Below are 24,550 nucleotides of genomic sequence, written 5' to 3' on the forward strand. Positions count from 1 at the left end.
CCGTTTATGGGTGGACTTGCTGAAGAATTTTCAAATATTTAAATTGGCCAGCTTAATGCAAAATTTCAAGAGGGATCGATTAATGCTATTTATAGCGCTCGATGACCTTCGGTGTAAAATTTGGTAATGAAGTTTTGAGTTATAAAAATCGTGTACATTTTGTTTTGTTTTTACATTTTGGCAACTAGAATCATTTTTAACTGTGCTGGAAAACCGTACTCGTGTTCTAAGATTATCCACGCCTTGAATGATCTAACCTATTAGGAACCAATAACCGCGGATTTAAAGTCCAGAGTGCTAACCATTACATCATAAGAGCACCTAGCTCAGACACACCACGCCCAATCCGAGACCCGCTCGAATCGCACGCAATTCACGTATTCACGGACATGCCACATGTGCTGCACATACCCCTTTCACATATCATCGTGCTCCTACACTTACGGCCATGCCCGCATGCTTCATTCGCCACCCGGCGTGCTTCAATCCCCGCCTCGAGCCATCCGGTTGCTACTCGCTTTGACGTCGCATTTCTTCGTGTTCTGGATATCCACAGGATCTATTGTTCTTGCGGAAGGCTGCAATGAGCTCTCTGGCCGTCCTGGAGAATTGGTAGTGCGGTCAGCGAAGTCGGCAGCTAGGCTTGGTGAGCTCTGCCAGAGCAGCAGCTACCACTTAAATCGGCAGCGGGATCGCCGGGACACGATATAACACACCACGGCAACACAACGTGACGCGGCTGTAGCATGTGGCAGGTGCGCAACGCAGCAACAACTGAAGCGTTGTAGGGCCGGTAGAAGCGGTGCAAAACGAGGTCCTACCGGGATTTGAACCCGGATCGCTGGATTCAGAGTCCAGAGTGCTAACCATTACACCATAAGACCAGCACTAACTCACCAATCCGCAAACAAAATTTCAAACGCTTTCTCAAAGCCCCACACGACAGCTGGCGCCATCGCTACATACTATGCTTGCAACGCCGCACAAAATCAAGCTCCTACCGGGATTTGAACCCGGATCGCTGGATTCAAAGTCCAGAGTGCTAACCATTACACCATAAGAGCACCTAGCTCAGTCACAACACGCCCAATCCGCAACCCGCTCGAATCGCACGCAATTCACGTATTCATGGACATGCCACATGTGCTGCACATACCCCTTTCACATATCGTCGTGCTCCTACACTTACGGCCATGCTCGCATGCTTCTTTCGCCACCAGGCTTGCTTCAATCCCCGCCTCGAGCCATCCGGTTGCTACTCGCTTTGACGTCGCATTTCTTCGTGTTTTGGATACCCACGGGATCTATTGTTCTCGCGGAAGGCTGCGATGAGCCCTCTGGCTGTCTTGGAGAATTGGTAGTGCAGTCAGCGAAGTCGGCAGTTAGGCTTGGTGAGCTCTGCCAGAGCAGCAGCTACCACTTAAATCGGCAGCGGATCGCCGGGACACGATATAACACACCACGGCAACACAACGTGACGCGGCTGTAGCGTGTGGCAGGTGCGCAACGCAGCAACAACTGGGGCGTTGTAGAGCCGGTAGAAGCGGTGCAAAACGAGGTCCTACCGGGATTTGAACCCGGATCGCTGGATTCAGAGTCCAGAGTGCTAACCATTACACCATAAGACCAGCACTAACTCACCAATCCGCAAACAAAATTTCAAACGCTTTCCTAAAGCCCCACACGACAGCTGGCGCCATCGCTACATACTATGCTTGCAACGCCGCACAAAATCAAGCTCCTACCGGGATTTGAACCCGGATCGCTGGATTCAAAGTCCAGAGTGCTAACCATTACACCATAAGAGCACCTAGCTCGTCACAACACGCCCAATCCGCAACCCGCTCAAATCGCACGCAATTCACGTATTCATGGACATGCCACATGAGCTGCATATACCCCTTTCACATATCGTCGTGCTCCTACACTTACGGCCATGCTCGCATGCTTCTTTCGCCACCAGGCTTGCTTCAATCCCCGCCTCGAGCCATCCGGTTGCCACTCGCTTGACGTCGCATTTCTTCGTGTTATGGATACCCACGGGATCAATTGTTCTCGCGGGAGGGCTGCGATGAACCCTCTGGCTGTCTTGGAGAATTGGTAGTGCAGTCAGCGAAGTCGGCAGTTAGGGCTTGGTGAGCTCTGCCATAGTTCATCTACCACTTAAATCGGCAGCGGATCGCCGGTACACGATATAACACACCACGGCAACTCTTCTACAAAGCGTCTGTAGCGTGTGGCAGGTGCGCAACGCAGCAACAGCTGGGGCGTTGTAGGGCCGGTAGAAGCGGTGCAAAACGAGGTCCTACCGGGATTTGAACCCGGATCGCTGGATTCAGAGTCCAGAGTGCTAACCATTACACCATTAGAGCACCTAGTTCAGACACAACACGCCCAATCCGCAACCCGCTCGAATCGCACGCAATTCACTTATTCACGGACATGCCACATGTGCTGCACATACCCCTTTCACATATCATCGTGCTCCTACACTTACGGCTATGCTCGCATGCTTCTTTCGCCACCAGGTTTGCTTTCTATCCCCGCCTCGAGCCATCCGGTTGCTACTCGCTTTGACGTCGCATTTCTTCGTGTTATGGATACCCACGGGATCTATTGTTCTCGCGGAGGCTGCGATGAACCCTCTGGCTGTCTTGGAGAATTGGTAGTGCAGTCAGCGAAGCCGGCAGTTAGGCTTGGTGAGCTCTGCCAGAGCAGCAGCTACCACTTAAATCGGCAGCGGATCGCCGGGACACGATATAACACACCACAGCAACACAACGTGACGCGGCTGTAGCGTGTGGCAGGTGCGCAACGAGGCAACAACTGGGGCGTTGTAGGGCCGGTAGAAGCGGTGCAAAACGAGGTCCTACCGGGATTTGAACCCGGATCGCTGGATTCAGAGTCCAGAGTGCTAACCATTACACCATAAGAGCACCTAGCCCTGACACACCACGCCAAATCCGCAACCCGCTCGAATGGTACCCAATTCACGTATTCACGGACATGCCACATGTGCTGCACATACCCCTTTCACATATCGTCGTGCTCCTACACTTACGGCCATGCTCGCATGCTTCTTTCGCCACCAGGCTTGCTTCAATCCACGCCTCGAGCCATCCGGTTGCTACTCGCTTTGACGTCGCATTTCTTCGTGTTTTGGATACCCACGGGATCAATTGTTCTCGCGGAAGGCTGCGATGAGCCCTCCTGCTGTCTTGGAGAATTGGTAGTGCAGTCAGCGAAGTCGGCAGTTAGGCTTGGTGAGCTCTGCCAGAGCAGCAGCTACCACTTAAATCGGCAGCGGATCGCCGGGACACGATATAACACACCACGGCAACACAACGTGACGCGGCTGTAGCGTGTGGCAGGTGCGCAACGCAGCAACAGCTGGGGCGTTGTAGGGCCGGTAGAAGCGGTGCAAAACGAGGTCCTACCGGAATTTGAACCCGGATCGCTGGATTCAGAGTCCAGAGTGCTAACCATTACACCATAAGACCAGCACTAACTCACCAATCCGCAAACAAAATTTCAAACGCTTTCCTAAAGCCCCTTACGACAGCTGGCGCCATCGCTACATACTATGCTTGCAACGCCGCACAAAATCAAACTCCTACCGGGATTTGAACCCGGATCGCTGGATTCAGAGTCCAGAGTGCTAACCATTACACCATAAGAGCACCTAGCTCAGACACAACACGCCCAATCCGCAACCCGCTCGAATCGCACGCAATTCACGTATTCACGGACATGCCACATGTGCTGCACATACCCCTTTCACATATCATCGTGCTCCTACACTTACGGCCATGCTCGCATGCTTCTTTCGCCACCAGGCTTGCTTCAATCCCCGCCTCGAGCCATCCGGTTGCTACTCGCTTTGACGTCGCATTTCTTCGTGTTATGGATACCCACGGGATCAATTGTTCTCGCGGAAGGCTGCGATGAACCCTCTGGCTGTCTTGGAGAATTGGTAGTGCAGTCAGCGAAGTCGGCAGTTAAGCATGGTGAGCTCTGCCAGAGCAGCAGCTACCACTTAAATCGGCAGCGGATCGCCGGGACACGATATAACACACCACGGCAACACAACGTGACGCGGCTGTAGCGTGTGGCAGGTGCGCAGCGCAGACAACAGCTGGGGCGGTGTAGGGCCCGGTAGAAGCGGTGCAAAACGAGCTCCTACCGGAGATTTGAACCCGGATTGCTGGATTCAAAGTCCAGGGTGCTAACCATTACACCATAAGAGCACCTAGCTCAGACACAACACGCCCAATCCGCAACCCGCTCGAATCGCACGCAATTCACGTATTCACGGACATGCCACATGTGCTGCACATACCCCTTTCACATATCGTCGTGCTCCTACACTTACGGCCATGCTCGCATGCTTCTTTCGCCACCAGGCTTGCTTCAATCCCCGCCTCGAGCCATCCGGTTGCTACTCGCTTTGACGTCGCATTTCTTCGTGTTTTGGATACCCACTGGATCTATTGTTCTCGCTGAAGGCTGCGATGAACCCTCTGGCTGTCTTGGAGAATTGGTAGTGCAGTCAGCGAAGTCGGCAGTTAGGCTTGGTGAGCTCTGCCAGAGCAGCAGCTACCACTTAAATCGGCAGCGGATCGCCGGGACACGATATAACACACCACGGCAACACAACGTGACGCGGCTGTAGCGTGTGGCAGGTGCGCAACGCAGCAACAACTGGGGCGTTGTAGGGCCGGTAGAAGCGGTGCAAAACGAGGTCCTACCGGGATTTGAACCCGGATCGCTGGATTCAGAGTCCAGAGTGCTAACCATTACACCATAAGACCAGCACTAACTCACCAATCCGCAAACAAAATTTCAAACGCTTTCCTAAAGCCCCACACGACAGCTGGCGCCATCGCTACATACTATGCTTGCAACGCCGCACAAAATCAAGCTCCTACCGGGATTTGAACCCGGATCGCTGGATTCAAAGTCCAGAGTGCTAACCATTACACCATAAGAGCACCTAGCCCAGACACAACACGCCCAATCCGCAACCCGCTCGAACCGCACGCAGTTTCACGTATTCACGGACATGCCCCATGTGCTGCACATACCCCTTTCACATATCATCGTGCTCCTACACTTACGGCCATGCTCGCATGCTTCTTTCGCCACCCGGCTTGCTTCAATCCCCGCCTCGAACCATCCGGTTGCTACTCGCTTTGACGTCGCATTTCTTCGTGTTATGGATACCCACGGGATCAATCGTTCTCGCTGAAGGCTGCGATGAACCCTCTGGCTGTCTTGGAGAATTGGTAGTGCAGTCAGCGAAGTCGGCAGTTAGGCTTGGTGAACTCTGCCAGAGCAGCAGCTACCACTTAAATCGGCAGCGGATCGCCGGGACACGATATAACACACCACGGCAACACAACGTGACGCGGCTGTAGCGTGTGGCAGGTGCGCAACGCAGCAACAACTGGGGCGTTGTAGGGCCGGTAGAAGCGGTGCAAAACGAGGTCCTACCGGGATTTGAACCCGGATCGCTGGATTCAGAGTCCCAGAGTGCTAACCATTTACACATAGACCAGCACTAACTCACCAACCCAGCAAACAATATTTCAAACGCTTTCCTAAAGCCCCACACGACAGCTGGCGCCATCGCTACATACTATGCTTGCAACGCCGCACAAAATCAAGCTCCTACCGGGATTTGAACCCGGATCGCTGGATTCAAAGTCCAGAGTGCTAACCATTACACCATAAGAGCACCTAGCCCAGACACAACACGCCCAATCCGCAACCCGCTCGAATGGCACCCAATTCACGTATTCACGGACATGCCACATGTGCTGCACATACCCCTTTCACATATCATCGTGCTTCTACACCTACGGCCATGCTCGCATGCTTCTTTCGCCACCCGGCTTGCTTCAATCCCCGCCTCGAACCATCCGGTTGCTACTCGCTTTGACGTCGCATTTCTTCGTGTTTTGGATACCCACGGGATCTATTGTTCTCGCGGAAGGCTGCGATGAGCCCTCTGGCTGTCTTGGAGAATTGGTAGTGCAGTCAGCGAAGTCGGCAGTTAGGCTTGATGAGCTCTGCCAGAGCAGCAGCTACCACTTAAATCGGCAGCGGATCGCCGGGACACGATATAACACACCACGGCAACACAACGTGACGCGGCTGTAGCGTGTGGCAGGTGCGCAACGCAGCAACAACTGGGGCGTTGTAGGGCCGGTAGAAGCGGTGCAAAACGAGGTCCTACCGGGGATTTGAACCCGGATCGCTGGATTCACGAGTCAGAGTGCTAATCATTATATCCATAAGATCAGCACTAACTCCGCCAATCCCGCAAACAAATATTTTCCAATCGCTTTCCCTAAGGCCCGACACGACCAGCTGACGCCTATCGCTACATACTATGCTTGCAACGCCGCACAAAATCAAGCTCCTACCGGGATTTGAACCCGGATCGCTGGATTCAAAGTCCATATGGCTAACCATTACACCATAAGAGCACCTAGCCCAGACACACCACGCCAAATCCGCAACCCGCTCGAATCGCACCCAATTCACGTATTCACGGACATGCCACATGTGCTGCGTACCCCTTTCACATATCATCGTGCTCCTACACTTACGGCCATGCTCGCATGCTTCTTTCGCCACCAGGCTTGCTTCAATCCCCACCTCGAGCCATCCGGTTGCTACTCGCTTTGACGTCGCATTTCTTCGTGTTTTGGATACCCACGGGATCAATTGTTCTCACGGAAGGCTGCGATGAGCCCTCTGGCTGTCTTGGAGAATTGGTAGTGCAGTCAGCGAAGTCGGCAGTTAGGCTTGGTGAGCTCTGCCAGAGCAGCAGCTACCACTTAAATCGGCAGCGGATCGCCGGGACACGATATAACACACCATGGCAACACAACGTGACGCGGCTGTAGCGTGTGGCAGGTGCGCAACGCAGCAACAACTGGGGCGTTGTGGGGCCGGTAGGAGCGGCGCAAAACGAGGTCCTACCGGGATTTGAACCCGGATCGCTGGATTCAGAGTCCAGAGTGCTAACCATTACACCATAAGACCAGCACTAACTCACCAATCCGCAAACAAAATTTCAAACGCTTTCTCAAAGCCCCACACGACAGCTGGCGCCATCGCTACATACTATGCTTGCAACGCCGCACAAAATCAAGCTCCTACCGGGATTTGAACCCGGATCGCTGGATTCAAAGTCCAGAGTGCTAACCATTACACCATAAGAGCACCTAGCTCAGACACAACACGCCCAATCCGCAACCCGCTCGAATCGCACGCAATTCAAGTATTTACGGACATGCCCCATGTGCTGCACATACCCCTTTCACATATCATCGTGCTCCTACACTTACGGCCATGCTCGCATGCTTCTTTCGCCACCCGGCTTGCTTCAATCCCCGCCTCGAACCATCCGGTTGCTACTCGCTTTGACGTCGCATTTCTTCGTGTTTTGGGTACCCACGGGATCTATTGTTCTCGCGGAAGGCTGCGATGAGCTCTTTGGCTGTCCTGGAGAGTTAGTAGTGCAGTTAGCGAAATCGGCAGTTAGGCTTGGTGAGCTCTGCCAGAGCAGCAGCTACCACTTAAATCGGCAGCGGATCGCCGGGACACGATACCACACACCATGGCAACACAACGTGACGCGGCTGTAGCGTGTGGCAGGTGCGCAACGCAGCAACAACTGGGGCGTTGTGGGGCCGGTAGGAGCGGCGCAAAACGAGGTCCCACCGGGATTTGAACCCGGATCGCTGGATTCAGAGTCCAGAGTGCTAACCATTACACCATAAGACCAGCACTAACTCGCCAATCCGCAAACAAAATTTCAAACGCTTTCCTAAAGCCCCACACGACAGCTGGCGCCATCGCTACATTCTATGCCTGCAACGCCGCACAAAATCAAGCTCCTACCGGGATTTGAAACCCGGAATCGCTGGATTCAGAGTCACAGAGTGCTAACCATTTACACCATAAGAGCACCTAGCCCCAGACACACCACGCCCAATCACGCAACCAGCTCGAATCGCACCCAATTCACGTATTCACGGGACATGCCACATGTGCTGCACATACCCCTTTCACATATCATCGTGCTCCTACACTTACGGCCATGCTCGCATGCTTCTTTCGCCACCAGGCTTGCTTCAATCCCCGCCTCGAGCCATCCGGTTGCTACTCGCTTTGACGTCGCATTTCTTCGTGTTTTGGATACCCACGGGATCAATTGTTCTCGCGGAAGGCTGCGATGAACCCTCTGGCTGTCTTGGAGAATTGGTACTGCCGTCAGCAAAGTCGGCAGTTAGGCTTGGTGAGCTCTGCCAGAGCAGCAGCTACCACTTAAATCGGCAGCGGATCGCCGGGACACGATATAACACACCACGGCAACACAACGTGACGCGGCTGTAGCGTGTGGCAGGTGCGCAACGCAGCAACAACTGGGGCGTTGTAGGGCCGGTAGAAGCGGTGCAAAACGAGGTCCTACCGGGAATTGAGCCCGGATCGCTGGATTCAGAGTCCAGAGTGCTAACCATTACACCAGAAGACCAGCACTAACTCACCAATCCGCAAACAAAATTTCAAACGCTTTCCTAAAGCCCCACACGACAGCTGGCGCCATCGCTACATACTATGCTTGCAACGCCGGAAAAAAACCCAAAAAAAAACAAATCTCTCACGGGGAATTGTAAACCGCGAATGCTGTGAATTTTTCAGATCCCAGAGAGGTTCAAACCTTTATAACCCCATAAGACCCCTCCATTCCCAAAAACCACAAGTTCCCCATCTCCCAACCGCTTCCAAACCCAGCCAAATCAGCATTCAGGACTGCCACAGTGCGCACATCCCCTTCACTATGTCTGCCCTACACTACGCCAGCTCGCATGCTTCTTTCGCCACCAGGCTTGCTTCAATCCCCGCCTCGAGCCATCCGGTTGCTACTCGCTTTGACGTCGCATTTCTTCGTGTTTTGGATACCCACGGGATCAATCGTTCTCGCTGAAGGCTGCGATGAACCCTCTGGCTGTCTTGGAGAATTGGTAGTGCAGTCAGCGAAGTCGGCAGTTAGGCTTGGTGAGCTCTGCCAGAGCAGCAGCTACCACTTAAATCGGCAGCGGATCGCCGGGACACGATATAACACACCACGGCAACACAACGTGACGCGGCTGTAGCGTGTGGCAGGTGCGCAACGCAGCAACAACTGGGGCGTTGTAGGGCCGGTAGAAGCGGTGCAAAACGAACCGGTCCTGGGATTTGAACCCGGATCGCTGGATTCAGAGTCCAGAGTGCTAACCATTACACCATAAGACCAGCACTAACTCACCAATCCGCAAACAAAATTTCAAACGCTTTCCTAAAGCCCCACACGACAGCTGGCGCCATCGCTACATTCTATGCCTGCAACGCCGCACAAAATCAAGCTCCTACCGGGATTTGAACCCGGATCGCTGGATTCAAAGTCCAGAGTGCTAACCATTGCACCATAAGAGCACCTAGCTCAGACACAACACGCCTAATTCGCAACCCGCTCGAATCGCACGCGATTCACGTATTCACGGACATGCCACATGTGCTGCACATACCCCTTCCACATATCGTCGTGCTCCTACACTTACGGCCATGCTCGCATGCTTCTTTCGCCACCAGGCTTGCTTCAATCCCCGCCTCGAGCCATCCGGTTGCTACTCGCTTTGACGTCGCATTTCTTCGTGTTTTGGATACCCACGGGATCCATTGTTCTCGCGGAAGGCTGCGATGAGCCCTCTGGCTGTCTTGGAGAATTGGTAGTGCAGTCAGCGAAGTCGGCAGTTAGGCTTGGTGAGCTCTGCCAGAGCAGCAGCTACCACTTAAATCGGCAGCGGATCGCCGGGACACGATACAACACACCACGGCAACACAACGTGACGCGGCTGTAGCGTGTGGCAGGTGCGCGACGCAGCAACAACTGGGGCGTTGTAGGGCCGGTAGAAGCGGTGCAAAACGAGGTCCTACCGGGATTTGAACCCGGATCGCTGGATTCAGAGTCCAGAGTGCTAACCATTACACCATAAGACCAGCACTAACTCACCAATCCGCAAACAAAATTTCAAACGCTTTCCTAAAGCCCCACACGACAGCTGGCGCCATCGCTACATAATATGCCTGCAACGCCGCACAAAATCAAGCTCCTACCGGGATTTGAACCCGGATCGCTGGATTCACAGTCCAGAGTGCTAACCATTACACCATAAAGAGCACCTAGCTCAGACATCAACACGCCCTAATTCGCAACCCGCTCGAATCGCACGCGATTCACGTATTCGCCGACATGCCACATGTGCTGCACATCACACTTTCACATATCGTCGTGCTCCTACACTTACGGCCATGCTCGCATGCTTCTTTCGCCACCAGGCTTGCTTCAATCCCCGCCTCGAGCCATCCGGTTGCTACTCGCTTTGACGTCGCATTTCTTCGTGTTTTGGATACCCACGGGATCTATTGTTCTCGCGGAAGGCTGCGATGAACCCTCTGGCTGTCTTGGAGAATTGGTAGTGCAGTCAGCGAAGTCGGCAGTTAGACTTGGTGAGCTCTGCCAGAGCAGCAGCTACCACTTAAATCGGCAGCGGATCGCCGGGACACGATACAACACACCACGGCAACACAACGTGACGCGGCTGTAGCGTGTGGCAGGTGCGCAACGCAGCAACAACTGGGGCGTTGTAGGGCCGGTAGAAGCGGTGCAAAACGAGGTCCTACCGGGATTTGAACCCGGATCGCTGGATTCAGAGTCCAGAGTGCTAACCATTACACCATAAGACCAGCACTAACTCACCAATCCGCAAACAAAATTTCAAACGCTTTCCTAAAGCCCCACACGACAGCTGGCGCCATCGCTACATACTATGCTTGCAACGCCGCACAAAATCAAGCTCCTGCCGGGATTTGAACCCGGAATCGCTGGATTCAAAGTCCAGAGTGCTAACCATTACACCAAAAGAGCACCTAGCTCAGACACAACACGCCTAATTCGCAACCCGCTCGATTCGCACGCGATGCACGTATTCACGGACATGCCACATGTGCTGCACATACCCCTTCCACATATCGTCGTGCTCCTACACTTACGGCCATGCTCGCATGCTTCTTTCGCCACCAGGCTTGCTTCAATCCCCGCCTCGAGCCATCCGGTTGCTACTCGCTTTGACGTCGCATTTCTTCGTGTTTTGGATACCCACGGGATCAATTGTTCTCGCGGAAGGCTGCGATGAACCCTCTGGCTGTCTTGGAGAATTGGTAGTGCAGTCAGCGAAGTCGGCAGTTAGGCTTGGTGAGCTCTGCCAGAGCAGCAGCTACCACTTAAATCGGCAGCGGATCGCCGGGACACGATATAACGCACCACGGCAACACAACGTGACGCGGCTGTAGCGTGTGGCAGGTGCGCAACGCAGCAACAACTGGGGCGTTGTAGGGCCGGTAGAAGCGGTGCAAAACGAGGTCCTACCGGGATTTGAACCCGGATCGCTGGATTCAGAGTCCAGAGTGCTAACCATTACACCATAAGACCAGCACTATCTCGCCAATCCGCAAACAAAATTTCAAACGCTTTCCTAAAGCCCCACACGACAGCTGGCGCCATCGCTACATACTATGCTTGCAACGCCGCACAAAATCAAGCTCCTACCGGGATTTGAACCCGGATCGCTGGATTCAAAGTCCAGAGTGCTAACCATTACACCATAAGAGCACCTAGCTCAGACACAACACGCCCAATCCGCAACCCGCTCGCATCGCACGCAATTCACATATTCACGGACATGCCACATGTGCTGCACATACCCCTTTCACATATCGTCGTGCTCCTACACTTACGGCCATGCTCGCATGCTTCTTTCGCCACCAGGCTTGCTTCAATCCCCGCCTCGAGCCATCCGGTTGCTACTCGCTTTGACGTCGCATTTCTTCGTGTTATGGATACCCACGGGATCTATTGTTCTCGCGGAAGGCTGAGATGAGCCCTCTGGCTGTCGTGGAGAATTGGTAGTGCAGTCAGCGAAGTCGGCAGTTAGGCTTGGTGAACTCTGCCAGAGCAGCAGCTACCACTTAAATCGGCAGCGGATCGCCGGGACACGATATAACACACCACGGCAACACAACGTGACGCGGCTGTAGCGTGTGGCAGGTGCGCAACGCAGCAACAACTGGGGCGTTGTAGGGCCGGTAGAAGCGGTGCAAAACGAGGTCCTACCGGGATTTGAACCCGGATCGCTGGATTCAGAGTCCAGAGTGCTAACCATTACACCATAAGACCAGCACTATCTCGCCAATCCGCAAACAAAATTATAAACGCTTTCCTAAAGCCCCACACGACAGCTGGCGCCATCGCTACATACTATGCTTGCAACGCCGCACAAAATCAAGCTCCTGCCGGGATTTGAACCCGGATCGCTGGATTCAAAGTCCAGAGTGCTAACCATTACACCATAAGAGCACCTAGCTCAGACACAACACGCCCAATCCGCAACCCGCTCGAATCGCACGCAATTCACGTATTTACGGACATGCCACATGTGCTGCACATACCCCTTTCACATATCGTCGTGCTCCTACACTTACGGCCATGCTCGCATGCTTCTTTCGCCACCAGGCTTGCTTCAATCCCCGCCTCGAGCCATCCGGTTGCTACTCGCTTTGACGTCGCATTTCTTCGTGTTATGGATACCCACGGGATCAATTGTTCTCGCGGAAGGCTGCGATGAACCCTCTGGCTGTCTTGGAGAATTGGTAGTGCAGTCAGCGAAGTCGGCAGTTAGGCTTGGTGAGCTCTGCCAGAGCAGCAGCTACCACTTAAATCGGCAGCGGATCGCCGGGACACGATATAACACACCACGGCAACACAACGTGACGCGGCTGTAGCGTGTGGCAGGTGCGCAACGCAGCAACAACTGGTGCGTTGTAGAGCCGGTAGAAGCGGTGCAAAACGAGGTCCTACCGGGAATTGAGCCCGGATCGCTGGATTCAGAGTCCAGAGTGCTAACCATTACACCATAAGACCAGCACTAACTCACCAATCCGCAAACAAAATTTCAAACGCTTTCCTAAAGCCCCACACGACAGCTGGCGCCATCGCTACATACTATGCTTGCAACGCCGCACAAAATCAAGCTCCTACCGGGGTTTGAACCCGGATCGCTGGATTCAAAGTCCAGGGTGCTAACCATTACACCATAAGAGCACCTAGCTCAGACACAACACGCCCAATCCGCAACCCGCTCGAATCGCACGCAATTCACGTATTCATGGACATGCCACATGTGCTGCACATACCACTTTCACATATCGTCGTGCTCCTACACTTACGGCCATGCTCGCATGCTTCTTTCGCCACCAGGCTTGCTTCAATCCCCGCCTCGAGCCATCCGGTTGCTACTCGCTTTGACGTCGCATTTCTTCGTGTTTTGGATACCCACGGGATCTATTGTTCTCGCGGAAGGCTGCGATGAGCCCTCTGGCTGTCTTGGAGAATTGGTAGTGCAGTCAGCGAAGTCGGCAGTTAGGCTTGGTGAGCTCTGCCAGAGCAGCAGCTACCACTTAAATCGGCAGCGGATCGCCGGGACACGATATAACACACCACGGCAACACAACGTGACGCGGCTGTAGCGTGTGGCAGGTGCGCAGCGCAGCAACAACTGGGGCGTTGTGGGGCCGGTAGGAGCGGTGCAAAACGAGGTCCTACCGGGATTTGAACCCGGATCGCTGGATTCAGAGTCCAGAGTGCTAACCATTACACCATAAGACCAGCACTAACTCACCAATCCGCAAACAAAATTTCAAACGCTTTCCTAAAGCCCCACACGACAGCTGGCGCCATCGCTACATACTATGCTTGCAACGCCGCACAAAATCAAGCTCCTACCGGGATTTGAACCCGGATCGCTGGATTCAAAGTCCAGAGTGCTAACCATTACACCATAAGAGCACCTAGCCCAGACACACCACGCCCAATCCGGAACCCGCTCGAATCGCACGCAATTCACGTATTCACGGACATGCCCCATGTGCTGCACATACCCCTTTCACATATCATCGTGCTCCTACACTTACGGCCATGCTCGCATGCTTCTTTCGCCACCCGGCTTGCTTCAATCCCCGCCTCGAACCATCCGGTTGCTACTCGCTTTGACGTCGCATTTCTTCGTGTTATGGATACCCACGGGATCTATTGTTCTCGCGGAAGGCTGCGATGAGCCCTCTGGCTGTCTTGGAGAATTGGTAGTGCAGTCAGCGAAGTCGGCAGTTAGGCTTGGTGAGCTCTGCCAGAGCAGCAGCTACCACTTAAATCGGCAGCGGATCGCCGGGACACGATATAACACACCACGGCAACACAACGTGATGCGGCTGTAGCGTGTGGCAGGTGCGCAACGCAGCAACAACTGGGGCGTTGTGGGGCCGGTAGGAGCGGTGCAAAACGAGGTCCTATCGGGATTTGAACCCGGATCGCTGGATTCAGAGTCCAGAGTGCTAACCATTACACCATAAGACCAGCACTAACTCACCAATCCGCAAACAAAATTTCAAACGCTTTCCTAAAGGCCCCACACGCACAGCTGGGCGCCATCGCTACATACTATGTCTTGCAACGCCCGCACAAAATCAAGCTCCTACCGGGATTTGAACCCGGATCGCTGGATTTCAAAGTCCAGAGTGCTAACCATTACACCATTAGAGCACCTAGCTCAGACACAACACGCCCAATCCGCAACCCGCTCGAATCGCACGCAATTCACGTATTCATGGACATGCCACATGTGCTGCACATACCCCTTTCACATATCGTCGTGCTCCTACACTTACGGCCATGCTCGCATGCTTCTTTCGCCACCAGGCTTGCTTCAATCCCCGCCTCGAGCCATCCGGTTGCTACTCGCTTTGACGTCGCATTTCTTCGTGTTTTGGATACCCACGGGATCTATTGCTCTCGCGGAAGGCTGCGATGAGCCCTCTGGCTGTCTTGGATAATTGGTAGTGCAGTCAGCGAAGTCGGCAGTTAGGCTTGGTGAGCTCTGCCAGAGCAGCAGCTACCACTTAAATCGGCAGCGGATCGCCGGGACACGATATAACACACCATGGCAACACAACGTGACGCGGCTGTAGCGTGTGGCAGGTGCGCAACGCAGCAACAACTGGGGCGTTGTGGGGCCGGTAGGAGCGGTGCAAAACGAGGTCCTACCGGGATTTGAGCCCGGATCGCTGGATTCAGAGTCCAGAGTGCTAACCATTACACCATAAGACCAGCACTAACTCACCAATCCGCAAACAAAATTTCAAACGCTTTCCTAAAGCCCCACACGACAGCTGGCGCCATCGCTACATTCTATGTCTGCAACGCCGCACAAAACCAAGCTCCTACCGGGATTTGAACCCGGATCGCTGGATTCAAAGTCCAGAGTGCTAACCCATTACACCATAAGAGCACCTAGCTCAGACACAACACGCCCAATCCGCAACCCGCTCGAATCGCACGCAATTCACGTATTCACGGACATGCCACATGTGCTGCACATACCCCTTTCACATATCGTCGTGCTCCTACACTTACGGCCATGCTCGCGTGCTTCTTTCGCCACCAGGCTTGCTTCAATCCCCGCCTCGAGCCATCCGGTTGCTACTCGCTTTGACGTCGCATTTCTTCGTGTTATGGATACCCACGGGATCAATTGTTCTCGCGGAAGGCTGCGATGAACCCTCTGGCTGTCTTGGAGAATTGGTAGTGCAGTCAGCGAAGTCGGCAGTTAAGCATGGTGAGCTCTGCCAGAGCAGCAGCTACCACTTAAATCGGCAGCGGATCGCCGGGACACGATACAACACACCACGGCAACACAACGTGACGCGGCTGTAGCGTGTGGCAGGTGCGCAACGCAGCAACAACTGGGGCGTTGTAGGGCCGGTAGAAGCGGTGCAAAACGAGGTCCTACCGGGATTTGAGCCCGGATCGCTGGATTCAGAGTCCAGAGTGCTAACCATTACACCATAAGACCAGCACTAACTCACCAATCCGCAAACAAAATTTCAAACGCTTTCCTAAAGCCCCACACGACAGCTGGCGCCATCGCTACATACTATGCTTGCAACGCCGCACAAAATCAAGCTCCTACCGGGATTTGAACCCGGATCGCTGGATTCAAAGTCCAGAGTGCTAACCATTACACCATAAGAGCACCTAGCTCAGACACAACACGCCTAATTCGCAACCCGCTCGAATCGCACGCGATTCACGTATTCACGGACATGCCACATGTGCTGCACATACCCCTTTCACATATCGTCGTGCTCCTACACTTACGGCCATGCTCGCATGCTTCTTTCGCCACCAGGCTTGCTTCAATCCCCGCCTCGAGCCATCCGGTTGCTACTCGCTTTGACGTCGCATTTCTTCGTGTTTTGGATACCCACGGGATCAATTGTTCTCGCGGAAGGCTGCGATGAACCCTCTGGCTGTCTTGGAGAATTGGTAGTGCAGTCAGCGAAGTCGGCAGTTAGACTTGGTGAGCTCTGCCAGAGCAGCAGCTACCACTTAAATCGGCAGCGGATCGCCGGGACATGATACAACACACCACGGCAACACAACGTGACGCGGCTGTAGCGTGTGGCAGGTGCGCAACGCAGCAACAACTGGGGCGTTGTAGGGCCGGTAGAAGCGGTGCAAAACGAGGTCCTACCGGGATTTGAACCCGGATCGCTGGATTCAGAGTCCAGAGTGCTAACCATTACACCATAAGACCAGCACTAACTCACCAATCCGCAAACAAAATTTCAAACGCTTTCCTAAAGCCCCACACGACAGCTGGCGCCATCGCTACATTCTATGCCTGCAACGCCGCACAAAATCAAGCTCCTACCGGGATTTGAACCCGGATCGCTGGATTCAGAGTCCAGAGTGCTAACCATTACACCATAAGAGCACCTAGCCCAGACACAACACGCCCAATCCGCAACCCGCTCGAATCGCACCCAATTCACGTATTCACGGACATGCCACATGTGCTGCACGTACCCCTTTCACATATCGTCGTGCTCCTACACTTACGGCCATGCTCGCATGCTTCTTTCGCCACCAGGCTTGCTTCAATCCCCGCCTCGAGCCATCCGGTTGCTACTCGCTTTGACGTCGCATTTCTTCGTGTTTTGGATACCCACGGGATCAATTGTTCTCGCGGAAGGCTGCGATGAACCCTCTGGCTGTCTTGGAGAATTGGTAGTGCAGTCAGCGAAGTCGGCAGTTAGGCTTGGTGAGCTCTGCCAGAGCAGCAGCTACCACTTAAATCGGCAGCGGATCGCCGGGACACGATATAACACACCACAGCAACCACAACGTGACGCGGCTGTAGCGTGTGGCAGGTGCGCAACGCAGCAACAACTGGGGCGTTGTAGGGCCGGTAGAAGCGGTGCAAAACGAGGTCCTACCGGGATTTGAACCCGGATCGCTGGATTCAGAGTCCAGAGTGCTAACCCATTACACCATAAGAGCACCTAGCCCGGACACACCACGCCCAATCCGGAGCCCGCTCGAATCGCACGCAATTCACGTATTCACGGACATGCCACATGTGCTGCACATACCCCTTTCACATATCATCGTGGTCCTACACTTACGGCCATGCTCGCATGCTTCTTTCGCCACCAGGCTTGCTTCAATCCCCGCCTCGAGCCATCCGGTTTGCTACTCGCTTTGACGTCGCATTTCTTCGTGTTTTGGATACCCACGGGATCAATTGTTCTCGCGGAAGGCTGCGATGAACCCTCTGGCTGTCTTGGAGAATTGGTAGTGCAGTCAGCGAAGTCGGCAGTTAGGCTTGGTGAGCTCTGCCAGAGCAGCAGCTACCACTTAAATCGGCAGCGGATCGCCGGGACACGATATCACACACCACGGCAACACAACGTGACGCGGCTGTAGCGTGTGGCAGGTGCGCAACGCAGCAACAACTGGGGCGTTGTAGGGCCGGTAGAAGCGGTGCAAAACGAGGTCCTACCGGGATTTGAACACGGATCGCTGGATTCAGAGTCCAGAGTGCTAACCATTACACCATAAGAGCACCTATCCCAGACACACCACGCCCAATCCGCAACCCCCTCGAGCCGCACGCAGTTCACGTATTCACGGACATGCCACATGTGCTGCACATACCCCTTTCACATATCATCGTGCTCCTACACTTACGGCCATGCTCGCATGCTTCTTTCGCCACCCGGCTTGCTTCAATCCCCGCCTCGAACCATCCGGTTGCTACTCGCTTTGACGTCGCATTTCTTCGTGTTTTGGATACCCACGGGATCTATTGTTCTCGCGGAAGGCTGCGATGAGCCCTCTGGCTGTCTTGGAGAATTGGTAGTGCAGTCAGCGAAGTCGGCAGTTAGGCTTGGTGAGCTCTGCCAGAGCAGCAGCTACCACTTAAATCGGCAGCGGATCGCCGGGACACGATATAACACACCACGGCAACACAACGTGACGCGGCTGTAGCGTGTGGCAGGTGCGCAACGCAGCAACAACTGGGGCGTTGTAGGGCCGGTAGAAGCGGTGCAAAACGAGGCCCTACCGGGATTTGAACCCGGATCGCTGGATTCAGAGTCCAGAGTGCTAACCATTACACCATAAGACCAGCACTAACTCACCAGTCCGCAAACAAGATTTCAAACGCTTTCCTAAAGCCCCACACGACAGCTGGCGCCATCGCTACATTCTATGCCTGCAACGCCGCACAAAACCAAGCTCCTACCGGGATTTGAACCCGGATCGCTGGATTCAGAGTCCAGAGTGCTAACCATTCACCATAAGACCAGCACTAACTCACCAATCCGCAAACAAAATTTCAAACGCTTTCCTAAAGCCCCACACGACAGCTGGCGCCATCGCTACATTCTATGCCTGCAACGCCGCACAAAATCAAGCTCCTACCGGGATTTGAACCCGGATCGCTGGATTCAAAGTCCAGAGTGCTAACCATTACACCATAAGAGCACCTAGCTCTGACACAACACGCCCAATCCGCAACCCGCTCGAATCGCACCCAATTCACGTATTCACGGACATGCCACATGTGCTGCACGTACCCCTTTCACATATCGTCGTGCTCCTACACTTACGGCCATGCTCGCATGCTTCTTTCGCCACCAGGCTTGCTTCAATCCCCGCCTCGAGCCATCCGGTTGCTACTCGCTTTGACGTCGCATTTCTTCGTGTTTTGGATACCCACGGGATCAATTGCTCTCGCGGAAGGCTGCGATGAACCCTCTGGCTGTCTTGGAGAATTGGTAGTGCAGTCAGCGAAGTCGGCAGTTAGGCTTGATGAGCTCTGCCAGAGCAGCAGCTACCACTTAAATCGGCAGCGGATCGCCGGGACACGATATAACACACCACAGCAACACAACGTGACGCGGCTGTAGAGTGTGGCAGGTGCGCAACGCAGCAACAACTGGGGCGTTGTAGGGCCGGTAGAAGCGGTGCAAAACGAGGTCCTACCGGGATTTGAACCCGGATCGCTGGATTCAGAGTCCAGAGTGCTAACCATTACACCATAAGACCAGCAGTAACTCACCAATCCGCAAACAAAATTTCAAACGCTTTCCTAAAGCCCCACACGACAGCTGGCGCCATCGCTACATTCTATGCCTGCAACGCCGCACAAAATCAAGCTCCTACCGGGATTTGAACCCGGATCGCTGGATTCAAAGTCCAGAGTGCTAATCATTACACCATAAGAGCACCTAGTCCAGACACACCACGCCCAATCCGCAACCCGCTCGAATGGCACCCAATTCACGTATTCACGGACATGCCACATGTGCTGCACGTACCCCTTTCACATATCGTCGTGCTCCTACACTTACGGCCATGCTCGCATGCTTCTTTCGCCACCAGGCTTGCTTCAATCCCCGCCTCGAGCCATCCGGTTGCTACTCGCTTTGACGTCGCATTTCTTCGTGTTTTGGATACCCACGGGATCAATTGCTCTCGCGGAAGGCTGCGATGAACCCTCTGGCTGTCTTGGAGAATTGGTAGTGCAGTCAGCGAAGTCGGCAGTTAGGCTTGGTGAGCTCTGCCAGAGCAGCAGCTACCACTTAAATCGGCAGCGGATCGCCGGGACACGATATAACACACCACGGCAACACAACGTGACGCGGCTGTAGCGTGTGGCAGGTGCGCAACGCGGCAACAACTGGGGCGTTGTAGGGCCGGTAGAAGCGGTGCAAAACGAGGTCCTACCGGGATTTGAACCCGGATCGCTGGATTCAGAGTCCAGAGTGCTAACCATTACACCATAAGACCAGCACTAACTCACCAATCCGCAAACAAAATTTCAAACGCTTTCCTAAAGCCCCACACGACAGCTGGCGCCATCGCTACATTCTATGCCTGCAACGCCGCACAAAATCAAGCTCCTACCGGGATTTGAACCCGGATCGCTGGATTCAAAGTCCAGAGTGCTAACCATTACACCATAAGAGCACCTAGCTCAGACACAACAACGCCCTAATCCGCAACCCGCTCGAATCGCACCCTAATTCAACGTATTCACGGGACATGCCACCATGTGCTGCGCATACCCCTTTCACATATCGTCGTGCTCCCTACACTTACGGGCCATGCTCGCATGCTTCTTTCGCCACCAGGCTTGCTTCAATCCCCCGCCTCGAGACCATCCGGTTGCTACTCGCTTTGACGTCGCATTTCTTCGTGTTTTGGATACCCACGGGATCAATTGTTCTCGCGGAAGGCTGCGATGAACCCTCTGGCTGTCTTGGAGAATTGGTAGTGCAGTCAGCGAAGTCGCAGTTCAGGCTTGATGAGCTCTGCCAGAGCAGCAACTACCACTAAATCGGCAACCGCTCGCCCGGGACACGATATAACACACCACGGCAACACATCGTGACGCGGGTGTAGCGTGTGGCAGGTGCGCAACGCAGCAACAAACTGGGGCGTTGTAGGGCCGGTAGAAGCGGTGCAAAACGAGGTCCTACCGGGATTTGAACCCGGATCGCTGGATTCAGAGTCCAGAGTGCTAACCATTACACCATAAGACCAGCACTAACTCACCAATCCGCAAACAAAATTTCAAACGCTTTCCTAAAGCCCCACACGACAGCTGGCGCCATCGCTACATACTATGCTTGCAACGCCGCACAAAATCAAGCTCCTGCCGGGATTTGAACCCGGATCGCTGGATTCAAAGTCCAGAGTGCTAACCATTACACCATAAGAGCACCTAGCTTAGACACAACACGCCCAATCCGCAACCCGCTCGAATCGCACGCAATTCACGTATTCATGGACATGCCACATGTGCTGCACATACCACTTTCACATATCGTCGTGCTCCTACACTTACGGCCATGCTCGCATGCTTCTTTCGCCACCAGGCTTGCTTCAATCCCCGCCTCGAGCCATCCGGTTGCTACTCGCTTTGACGTCGCATTTCTTCGTGTTTTGGATACCCACGGGATCTATTGTTCTCGCGGAAGGCTGCGATGAGCCCTCTGGCTGTCTTGGATAATTGGTAGTGCAGTCAGCGAAGTCGGCAGTTAGGCTTGGTGAGCTCTGCCAGAGCAGCAGCTACCACTTAAATCGGCAGCGGATCGCCGGGACACGATATAACACACCACGGCAACACAACGTGACGCGGCTGTAGCGTGTGGCAGGTGCGCAACGCAGCAACAACTGGGGCGTTGTAGGGCCGGTAGAAGCGGTGCAAAACGAGGTCCTACCGGGATTTGAACCCGGATCGCTGAATTCAAAGTCCAGAGTGCTAACCATTACACCATAAGAGCACCTAGCCCAGACACACCACGCCCAATCCGGAACCCGCTCGAATCGCACGCAATTCACGTATTCACGGACATGCCCCATGTGCTGCACATACCCCTTTCACATATCATCGTGCTCCTACACTTACGTCCATGCTCGCATGCTTCTTTCGCCACCCGACTTGCTCCAATCCCCGCCTCGAACCATCCGGTTGCTACTCCCCTTTGAACCTCGCATTTTCTTCCTGTTTTGGATATCTCACGCGGTCTAATGTTTTCCGCGGAAAGCTGCGACGAGACTCTCTGGCTGTCTTGGAGAATGGTAGTGCAGTCAGCGAAGTCGGCAGTTAGGCTTGGTGAGCTCTGCCAGAGCAGCAGCTACCACTTAAATCGGCAGCGGATCGCCGGGACACGATACAACACACCACGGCAACTCAGCGTGACGCGGCTATAGCGTGTGGCAGGTGCGCAGCGCAGCAACAACTGGGGCGTTGTGGGGGCGGTAGGAGCGGTGCAAAACGAGGTCCTACCGGGATTTGAACCCGGATCGCTGGATTCAGAGTCCAGAGTGTAACCATTACACCATAAGAGCACCTAGCCCCAGACCCCACCCACGCCCCGATTCCGGAACCTGCTCGAATCGCACGCAATTCACGTATTCACGGACATGCCTCCTTGTGCTGCACATACCCCTTTCACATATCATCTAGCTCCTACACTTACGGCCATGCTCGCATGCTTTTTTCTTCATCCAGGCTTGCTTCAATCCCCGCCTCGAGCCATCCGGTTGCTACTCGCTTTGACGTCGCATTTCTTCGTGTTTTGGATACCCACGGGATCAATTGTTCTCGCGGAAGGCTGCGATGAGCCCTCTGGCTGTCTTGGAGAATTGGTAGTGCAGTCAGCGAAGTCGGCAGTTAGGCTTGGTGAGCTCTGCCAGAGCAGCAGCTACCACTTAAATCGGCAGCGGATCGCCGGGACACGATATAACACACCACAGCAACACAACGTGACGCGGCTGTAGCGTGTGGCAGGTGCGCAACGCAGCAACAACTGGGGCGTTGTAGGGCCGGTAGAAGCGGTGCAAAACGAGGTCCTACCGGGATTTGAACCCGGATCGCTGGATTCAGAGTCCAGAGTGCTAACCATTACACCATAAGACCAGCAGTAACTCACCAATCCGCAAACAAAATTTCAAACGCTTTCCTAAAGCCCCACACGACAGCTGGCGCCATCGCTACATTCTATGCCTGCAACGCCGCACAAAATCAAGCTCCTACCGGGATTTGAACCCGGATCGCTGGATTCAAAGTCCAGAGTGCTAACCATTACACCATAAGAGCACCTAGCTCAGACACAACACGCCCAATCCGCAACCCGCTCGAATCGCACGCAATTCACGTATTCACGGACATGCCACATGTGCTGCACATACCCCTTTCACATATCATCGTGCTCCTACACTTACGGCCATGCTCGCATGCTTCTTTCGCCACCAGGCTTGCTTCAATCCCCGCCTCGAGCCATCCGGTTGCTACTCGCTTTGACGTCGCATTTCTTCGTGTTATGGATACCCACGGGATCTATTGTTCTCGCGGAAGGCTGCGATGAACCCTCTGGCTGTCTTGGAGAATTGGTAGTGCAGTCAGCGAAGTCGGCAGTTAGGCTTGGTGAGCTCTGCCAGAGCAGCAGCTACCACTTAAATCGGCAGCGGATCGCCGGGACACGATATAACACACCACGGCAACACAACGTGACGCGGCTGTAGCGTGTGGCAGGTGCGCAACGCAGCAACAGCTGGGGCGTTGTAGGGCCGGTAGAAGCGGTGCAAAACGAGGTCCTACCGGGATTTGAACCCGGATCGCTGGATTCAGAGTCCAGAGTGGTAACCATTTCACCATAAGACCAGCACTAACTCACCAATCCGCAAACAAATTTTCAAACGCTTTCCTAAAGCCCCACACGACAGCTGGCGCCATCGCTACATACTATGCTTGCAACGCCGCACAAAATCAAGCTCCTACCGGGATTTGAACCCGGATCGCTGGATTCAAAGTCCAGATGGCTAACCATTACACCATAAGAGCACCTAGCTCAGACACAACACGCCCAATCCGCAACCCGCTCGAATCGCACGCAATTCACGTATTCATGGACATGCCACATGTGCTGCACATACCCCTTTCACATATCGTCGTGCTCCTACACTTACGGCCATGCTCGCATGCTTCTTTCGCCACCAGGCTTGCTTCAATCCCCGCCTCGAGCCATCCGGTTGCTACTCGCTTTGACGTCGCATTTCTTCGTGTTTTGGATACCCACGGGATCTATTGTTCTCGCGGAAGGCTGCGATGAGCCCTCTGGCTGTCTTGGAGAATTGGTAGTGCAGTCAGCGAAGTCGGCAGTTAGGCTTGGTGAGCTCTGCCAGAGCAGCAGCTACCACTTAAATCGGCAGCGGATCGCCGGGACACGATATAACACACCACGGCCACACCAACGTGACGCGGCTGGTAGCGTGTGGGCAGGTGCGCAGCGCCGCCACAACTAGAGCCGTTGTAGGGGCCGGTAGAAGCGGTGCAAAACGAAGGTCCTACCCGGGATTTTGAACCCGGATCCGCGGGATTCAGAAGTCCAGAGGGGCTAACCATTTACACCATAAGACCCAGCCACTACGTCCACCAAATCCGCAAACAAAATTTCAATGCCTTTCCTGAAGGCTCCACACCGGAAGTCTGGGGGCCCTCCGCCTACTAAATTAGTCTTGCTAGCGCCG

At 54.2% G+C, this 24,550-nt stretch overlaps 2 non-coding genes across 2 annotated transcripts; both read right to left on the minus strand.

Moving 5' to 3' along the window:
• Positions 1-7,905: 7,905 nt before the first annotated feature.
• On the minus strand, positions 7,906-7,981 carry PITG_25169. The gene has a single exon. It is a non-coding gene; the product is annotated as a tRNA-Gln (tRNA).
• A 1,259-nt stretch (positions 7,982-9,240) lies between these two features.
• Positions 9,241-9,309, minus strand: PITG_25171. The gene has a single exon. It is a non-coding gene; the product is annotated as a tRNA-Gln (tRNA).
• Between the last annotated feature and the right edge of the window lie 15,241 nt (positions 9,310-24,550).

The sequence above is a fragment of the Phytophthora infestans genome, genomic scaffold (genome assembly GCF_000142945.1).
Source record: "Phytophthora infestans T30-4 supercont1.1 genomic scaffold, whole genome shotgun sequence".
NCBI classification, from domain to species: Eukaryota; Oomycota; class Peronosporomycetes; order Peronosporales; family Peronosporaceae; genus Phytophthora; species Phytophthora infestans.